Here is a 9,361-nt window from a genome sequence, read left to right as displayed (position 1 = left end):
AAGACATTTCTAAAATTAAAATTAAAAATTCCCCAAAGTATGTATATACATATACATATATAATGATACATTAATTAAATTAATCAAGTCAACATGTAGATATTTAATGAACTAGCATTTTAGGCTCTTCTATTCTCTATACCTTTCATGCAATTATATGGATAAACATTTTGAATAGAGAAGTGAACTCATCAGACTTATGCCTCCAGAAAAACTATTTTAGCCATCATGTGAAAGATGAATTGATTGGAGGGATTGATATTGAGAGCTGAGCATTCAGTGAAGATTATATTGCAATAGGCTGAGAGGTTATGAGGACCTGAACTTCAGTGGTGGTTTTATGTGGTAATTGGGTGTGTTGGAAGAATATAGAAGTCCTACAAGGCAGGAGCAAGGAAGTCCTTCAGAGCAGAAAGATTCTAGAACGTTAGGCTGTGGCTTTCCCTAACAGTCAGAAGAGCCAGGAGGGTTTTCTGTATGGTTATTCTGGGGCAGACCTAGAGAGCCAGATATTCCCTCTCCTATGGCTTTTCTTGAGATTCTGCCCATTCCTGCTGCTGCTGCTGAAGAGTGATTTTCAACAGAGCTGGTCAAGACTCCTGAGGATAACTGCCAGTGAGATTTTCTTCTGAACCCTATTCCTGTAACGTTCAAGACTAACTAAGGGGGTGGTGGTAAATTAATTAGTTATAGTTAGATAGCTTTGTAGGTAGTGAAAATCATTAGTTAGTAGGGTTTAGTACACTGACTTTGGGGGTTAAGTTTAGATCTTTCCAATTCCCTTCCCTTCCTTTAGCTTAAATAAACTGTTAGTTTGATATAATTACATGTTCTACCTTATTTCAGGTGAGGGGGGGTGGAAATCTCCTTTTTGGGAGAGAGACTATTTTTTCCTGCATTGTACTTCCTCTGCTCTAGAAATGCCCTCTCCTTCCTGGAATCTGCCATGCTTCCAACCTTCATTGACTTGAATATCCATCTCCCAGGCAGCCTTGCTAATTGGCATTTTTTTCTGACTGTAGTGTTGGGAAACCAATTACACATGCCTTTATAAGACCATGCTTCTTCTTGTAGAAGCACTAGTCCTTTTCCCCATTGCTAAGCGGCCCCATTTCATGAAATGATAGTGGGAGCTTAATGTAATGAAATGCCAAATCCTGGGGACAGCCTTGATTGATCTTTATGGACTCCCCCCTTATTCTATGAGCTAAAGGTGGTCAATCACTCCTGAGGTTCTCTGGCAACAATAATATTTGTGTAATGGCAGGGAGAGTTTAGATTTGATCTCACCCCATGAAATATGCCTGAGAATAGTCCTTTAGAGGTCATCTCATCAATCATGCCTTGTTCTGAATCTGTGTACCAGCCACTTCCAGAGAAATGAATGATCTGGATTCTCGATAAATGGCTTCTAGGTGGTCCCATGTGCCTCATCCTCACCTACTACTGGAGTTGGAGGGTCAGTGTTGAAGAGGAAGAGCTTCCCATTTAGCTTTTTAAGTAGTTTGACTATGAGGTTGGAAAGAAGTTGCATAATTAGCACTTGCCTTTATCAGGTCATTAGATAAATTGCTAGTAAACCACAAACTTATCTAAATGAGCAATGAATCACTGGTCAAAGAGTCCGGGAAATCTTGTTTTCATATGGATTAGCTGCCATAAAAGGAATTTCATTCCTTCTTTATCACTGAGAAGGTTCACAGGTGTTGGTCCCAGCTAGAAAAGAGACCTAGAGGCTGTCATGTGTACCATGTTGGAAAATGTCTTGGCTGCAGCCCTAAGTGTGAAAATCAGTAGAACTCGGTTACCTCAAATTCACTATCAATAACTTCTGAAAAAACCTTCTTGAAGTATTGTGATGATTTTAAAAGAATTCATATTTCAACTTAAGGTTCATACTGTGACATCCTATGAGAGAAAACACCTCAGAGAAATGGAAGAGTTAATTTCTACTAATATTTATGGTGAAAACAATATGGTGAAAAATAAGAACTTTGACCAGCTTAGAGATGAAATGGAATCACAGAAAATCAGATCATGGCATTGTAGATTTAGAGTTGGAAGGAAGGGACCTTGGAACATAGATTATAGAATGGCAGGACCAAAAGGCACTTTAAAATCCATGTGGTATATTTTTCTCATTTGACCAATCAGAAATTGGGCCCCAAAGGGTTTAAGACTTCCTTGGGGTCACACACCTAGTTGTTAGTGGTTGGATTAGCATCCAGCAAGACCTGGGGGTTTCAGTAGACTGTAGATCCAATATGAGAAAACAGTGTGAAGCAACAGCCAAGAAGTCATGGACAGAAATTCATGAATGAGGTGGAAGGAATAAGGAGGGGATGGTTTGTGGTCAGATTGTGTTTTAATCTGGGCCTCACATTTGAGGCAGGATGTGGATAAGCTGGAGAGCATCTAGAGTAAGACAACCAGAAACAAAGACTTGTCAAGCCTAGGTCATATGAGGACTTGCTGAAGAATTGGTTGGAGAAGGTGTTTAGCCTACCTAGATAAAGGAAGATGCAGGAGGATATGGGCGGTAGCTACTTTAAGCGACTAGGTAGACCAGTGAATAGAGTACCAAGCCTGGAATCAGGAGGACCTGGGTTCAAATCTGGCCTCATACATTAGTAAGTAGGGTGATCTTGGGCGAATGACTTAGTCCTATTAGCCTTAGTTTCTTCATCTGTAAAATGAGCTGGAGAAGGAAATGGAAAATCAGTCCAATATCTTTGCCAAGGAAACCCAAATGGGGTCACAGAGAGTAGGAAATAATTGAACCAAATGTCTTCAAGTGTTTGAAGAAACTGGCATGTGGAAGAAGATTAAGACTTATTCTCTTTGGTTCCAGGGAGCAGAGAAAGTTACCTTAGACTTGGGCTTGATGTAAGCAGAGATAAACATTTAACAAGTGGCTCTTAGGGGAAAAAATGGACACAACACACTTTTAAGTTTAATCTGCATTAATAACATTTTTTCCATCATTTCCTTAACTGTAGACATTTAGCAAAACAATCAAATTTATGCATTGCCCAGGTATTGCTATTCCCATAGAATCTTTAACAGAGGAGCAGCTAGGTGGCTCAGTGGATAGAGAATCAGGCCTGGAGATGGAAAGTCCTCGGTTCAACCCTGGCCTCAGACACTTCCTAGCTATAGGCAAGTCATTTATCCCCCATGGCCCAGCCCTTATTGCTCTTCTGCCCTAAAATCCCAAGATGGAAGGTAAGGGTTTAAAAAAAAAAGAGAGACTTTAACAGATTTTCAAGTTGGTTTGAAAAGATTCAAGCCCTGGGTGTAAAGGAACCTTTAAAAAAAGATGATTAACTTTATCCAAAAGTGGAATAGATTACACAGGAATGAGTGGGTTCCCTTTCATTGGCAGTCTTTACACAAAGGCTGGATGACCATATGTCAAGTGTGTGGTAGATGAAATTCTTTCTCAACTCCGGGTTTGCCTGGGTGGTGGCCAAGATCCCTTCTTGATCCTGAAATTCTGTGATTTTACCCCTGCCTTCAAATTCATTGCTCTTCCCGCTACATAACTACAAATAACACTCCAGCTCAACTTCTTGACGTTCATTGGTCACTTGTGTCTCTCTTCAGAAAATTCACTAGGAGCAATAACAATAGCTCCTACTTAATATATATTGTATTTTATGGTTCTACAATCTATATTATATTGTATTTATTAATATTAGTATATATTATATGACATATAATATTATTTATTTTATATCATGTTGTTTAATTTGATCCTTAAAACTAATCTGGGAGAATAGTGAAAGGTTTTATTATCTCTCTATCTTTTCAGTGAGGGTGAAGCAGCCAAAATGATATAGTGATAGAGTTTCTGATTTAACCCTGGAATGCAGTGGAAAGAGAATGGAAATTGGAGTCAAAAGGCCTGAGTTCAAATTATGGCTCTTCTTACCACCCACATGGCCTCAGATAAGTCACTCAACATTTTTGGGTCTCAGTTTCCTCAACTGTAAAAGGAGATGTTTAAATCAAATGACCTTGATTTTTTTTCCAGCTCTACATCCTTGAGTCTAAGTTTCTAAGCAGCATCTCACCTCTCAAGTAACATAATGCATTTCAGTTGCATAAATGTAGTGTGCAGCATCTTTAACATTTATATAGCCAGTCATGGAGCTAAGTGCTTTACAATTATTATTTCACTTTATCCTCACAACATCCCTGGCAGGCAGGTACTGCTATTATCCCTATTTATACATGGGGAAACTAAGGTAAAAGAGATTGAGCAACTTTCCCAAGAACCCATAGCCTATGGGTGACTGAGGCTAGATTTGAACTTAGGTCTTCTTGACTCTAGGCACAGCTGTTATTTCCCCTGGTGAAACTACACCTATTTCTGATTTTGAACCACTTGTTCAAAGATATCGTTGGTAAAAAACTACTTTCCCCTGCATTTTGAGTAGTTGTGGTGGTAACCCCTGCAGAAGCAGTTAGCACTCTGCATCTCCATGCTTTCCAGGATGATGGCTATTAAGACTGTTCTGGAAATAGGACTGGTGACCTGGGGGGTTCCGGCATTCATAGGATTCTTGGGTTTACCTGCCTGTCAGTGCTGATTGGTCTTGGTGGGGGAGAGGAAATTGGACTCCTTTTTCCCATTGTGATCTCTCCCCTCAGTGATGGTTGTGGAGTTCTGATTAGAAGCAAGACCATGGCCTAGAGGGTGCTCCCAAGGCTCTAAGACTCAGGGTATTGAGCCATCTCTGTTGAGGGCTGAGGCAAGATGGTGGTGATGAGGGTTTTCCTTGACTGGCACATGCCTTCTTCTGTCTCTCCCCTTGTGGCTCCAGGATTTCAGTTGGGCTTCTTGCCTGCCCATTGATTGGCACCTGTTTGGGATAACTGGACACTGGGTCCAATGATGGGTGTGAGGACTGTGCTGGAGTCAGGACTGGTGGTCAGAAGACCATTGCCATTCCCAAGACTCTTAGGTTCAGGGTCTCCAATAGGGCCTGAGATGAGTGGATAGTCAAGGTTTAACTTTTTGTTAGTATAGCAGAATTTAATAGAAAAAATTCTGTCAAAGGTTAAAATTTGGGGGGCAGGAGTTTGATCAAAAGCCAGTGTGCAGTTTATTAAATGCAAAACACTTAGTTAATTATTAGGAAATAAGGATAGGAAATAGGAAGGAGGAAAGTGAAAGTATTCTTATAATAGATTATAACTATACCCAAGATCCCAATCCTAACTAAATTTTTCTAGAAAACTTTACATCTATCTGCCTCAGAGGGCAGCATCTCCTGCTAGGCCAAAGCCCTCACCTACTCTCCTATTCTCTTTATCTGATAATATAACCACTATTATATTCTGTATTGGTTAGAATGGGTGTTCACCAAAAATTGTAATTAACCCTTAAGTCACAAGACTGTTCATAGCTAGATTTATTAATTTTTTTAAATTTAAAATTTTTATTTACTTGATTAATTAAGAAAAAATTTCCATGGTTCCATGATTCATGTTCTTTCTCTCCCCTCTTCGCACCCCCCCCCCCCCGTAGCCAATGAGCAAATGGCAAAAAAAGGGTTTTACATGTGTCATTGATCAAGACCTATTTCCATATTATTGATATTTGCACTCAGGTGATAGTTTAGAGTCTACATCCCCAATCACATCCCCATCGACTCATGTGATCAATCATATGTTTTTCTTCTGTGTTTCTACTCCCACAGTTCTTCCTCTGGATGTGGATAGAGTTCTTTCCCATAAGTCCCTCAGAATTGTCTTGGATCATTGCATTGCTGCTGGTAGAGAAGTCCATGACATTTGATAGATTTATTAATAAGAAAAAGAAAATAAGAGAGAAATATGGAAAGGAGGTGAAGAATTTCCTAGCTTAATAATCCAGAGTCTAACAACTCAGTGTTTGTCTCCAAATCTTAGCCTTAGAAAATCTACTCTCCCACCCCAGCATCCTGCTGGGTCTCATCTTATAAATCCTTACTACACCCACCACTCTCTTACATCACTCCCCAGGAACCAATTGCAATTCCTCAATTAGCGTGGCACCACCCAGGGGGCAGTGCCTGTGGGATCAATTCCCTAGTTGCTTATTGACCCAAATTCAAAACAAATGGAAGGGAAGTTTAAATCCCTGATTGATCAAATCAAAATACAAATCCCCTTCTCATAATTCCAAACCTATAATCCACCAATGAGAAATAATGGATGGAATGCTAGACTTGGAATCATGAAGACCTGGGTTTGAATTCTGCCTCAGATACTATGAGCAAGTCACTTAACATCTATGAGCCTCTGTTTCCTTCTCTGTAAAATGAGAGGATTGGACTTGATGACCTTCAAAGGCACTTCCAGCTCTTGATCTAGAAACCTATTTATGCCCAGAGGCAAAAGGCACATTTTACCAGGAATCTTTTGAAGTCACCATTGGCCAGAGTCAGAGTCAATGCTATTTTCCCTTACATTGTCATAGTTACCATATACATTATTCTTAGGGGGATTGTGGCTGAGAGATGCCTTCAGAAAATATCAAGCCCATAATGTTTGCTATAAAGGATATTATGTTGGCAAGTCTGTCAAGTGCAGTCAGGTTAACTGCTCCACTTAGCCCAGCAGCTTGCCCCTCCAAGGGGCAGGAATAGTCATGTAATATGACTTGACAATGGTATGTGGCACTCTGCTGTTTGCAATGTGCTTATCATTTGCTCCTCAAAACAAGCCTGTGAGGAATGCAAGATAATGATAGGTAGAGTGGGCAGGGCAATAGACAGGGCAAAATCCAAACTGAAAAAATGATTCCCTATATGTGTTGAGGTCCTATCACCTCTTCTTTCAGATAAGGGAACCATGGCCAGAAGGGTAAAAAACTTGGCAAAGGTTTCACGGCTAATGAGTGATGGAGCTATGACTGAAGCCCTGAATCAGTTCCCTTTTCTCTAGATGTCAGCGGCCTCTTTGATAAATTTTCATTTTTATTACTATTGTTGTCATGTAGGATAGTTCCTCTTCTCTTGCTTAATAAACATATGTGTGTCTATTATATACATTTTTTCTTGCCTTTTTCTAAAAGCATTCTGGCATGGTGGAAAAAACTCTTGAGTCTAAATCAGAAAAATTGAGTTCAGGATTCATATTCTAATTCAATCTTTGGCAGATCATATAACTTCTCCGGACCTCAGTTTCTTCGTCTATAAATGAGAAGATTAGATTAGAGGATCTCTAAAGTCCCTTCCAGCTCATTATCTAGGTTGTGAAGAATAGCCTGCATTTCTGTAGTGCTTCAGGATACTATGGTTTTAAATTCATTATCTCATCTGATCCTGTGTGGAAGGTATGCAATTATTATGGCCCTTATTGGAGGACATGTTTATCTCCATGGCTTAGGATATTGTGGTAATAGTTTACCTCTTCCCTGAAAATACCTGAGGAATGAGTCATCATGGAAAACTTGGGGCCAGTGGACAGAGCTATTAACCTAAGAAGGTGGTCTTGATCTTTAGGACCAGTTAGCCATCTCTTTCCTGAAAATTAACTGGGAGTGTATATTGTTTCTCAGATGGGAAATAGGAACTTAGTGCCCAGAAGAAATGAGACCACAGGTTAGAAATCGGGAAAAAAAGAACCATTCTCTTCTAAGAATCAAAGATAGCTGATGCCCCATAGAAAGGCTCCTGGTAAAGATGGTATCCACTGATGGAGAACATAGGCCTACTTGGGACACTAGGATAAGGTGTAATAATATAGCAATAAATGAAGTGTTGAGCTTTATAGAAAACTGAAATTATTACAGTTATCTTTAGGCTTGCATTAGACCTTTTACTAATTGTAAAATGGAAAGTGTTACTAATTTACTAATTGTAATTTGTACACTCTTTGAAGAGTGGTACTGTGCCATCTTTTCATTTTTGTTTCTCCAAGTTGGCATAATACCTTTCATAAAGTAGAAAAAAGGTTCCACATAAAGTTTATAAAGTATAGTGGAGGCTTAGGAAATGTTTGTTGAATTTAATTTGTTTAACTTGAAGCAGCTTCAGCAATTGGCTATTGTCTATGAATCAAAGAAACTGAACAGGATAAAAGCAAGTCAAGAATGCAGATTCACTTCAATTCAGTTTAATAAACATTGTTTGAAATGTGTATTATGTTAGATAAAGTCCTACTCTAATGCCTCCTTGTGGGAAGGAGGGTTCTTAAGGGCTAGTAGCAGAGCATAAATTCTGGCAAATTTTCCATGCTGGAAAGATTTCCAGTACGGTCCCAGTAACAATGTCATCTTCTGAGGACTAACCTAAATACAGAGATGCTTATTTCCAGTGTGCTCTGTTTAGTCATTTTTGATCATGTCAGACTCTTTGTGACCCTGTTTGAGGTTTTCTTGGTAAAAATACTGGAGTGGCTTTGCTATTTCCTTCTTTAGCTCACTTTACAGATGAGGAAACTGAGGCAAACTGGGTTAAATGACTTTCCCAAGGTCACACAGATAGTGTCTCAGGCCAGACTTGAACTCAGAAAGAGGAGCTTTCCTGACTTCCACTACACCATCTAGGTACTCCTAGGATAGTCAGTTGGTGATGAATAAAGAGTTCCACAAGTTGTCATAGCAACCCATGAAACAAAGAAAACTATAAAATGGTCCAGAGTCCTGTGCAGGCCCCTTTCTACTTCTGTTGTGACAGTGACCGAATCCTAGAAAAGGAGCAGAATGCTAAGAATCACACGTTTTGAACTGTCTACAAACAGTAACTTAGCTGTTGTTACTCTAAATGTGAGATCCTTGTCCAGTAATGAATGAGTGGATATACTATAAGGAAAACTGTCATATCAACAATGACATTTTCACTATAAATGAAATCAGAAAATATAAGCTGCCTTCAAAACTCTCCAAGACAGTATCTCCAATGCATATGTTGAAATCATAGAAGATCCCTTGAAAGATGAAGCAATGTTGATCACTTTGGTCGGTGGCCCTCATTACTTGTGTCAAGCATGGGGAGAGATGTGCTGATGCCATGGAAGATTTCCAAGGCAGAGTGCAAATTGAAGGAGGTTTTCCCTGTGTATACTGAGATCCTTCAATCACTTCTGTTTGTAGATGACATTGTGCTGGCCAATATTTCAAATGGACTTCTGGCCTCCCATGGTGGGTGTCATCTTTACTAATTGGTAACCCATCAACCCTTTTTGACTATCAGGAAAGCATTTCTCTTTTTTTCCTAGTTTATATCCTGTGATCTCTTTTCTCCCATGCACTTGTTCTGTTTTCTTCCTAAAAGACAATATCAGCTTTCACACAGAGATAATACCAGGTAATTCAACATTACAGAGACTCTCAAATAAAATCGATAGTTAATCAAAAAATTCAGTT

The sequence above is a fragment of the Monodelphis domestica genome, chromosome 7 (genome assembly GCF_027887165.1).
Source record: "Monodelphis domestica isolate mMonDom1 chromosome 7, mMonDom1.pri, whole genome shotgun sequence".
Classification (NCBI taxonomy): domain Eukaryota; kingdom Metazoa; phylum Chordata; class Mammalia; order Didelphimorphia; family Didelphidae; genus Monodelphis; species Monodelphis domestica.
The sequence above is the reverse complement of the archived record's forward strand: the minus strand, read 5'-3'. Positions refer to the sequence as shown.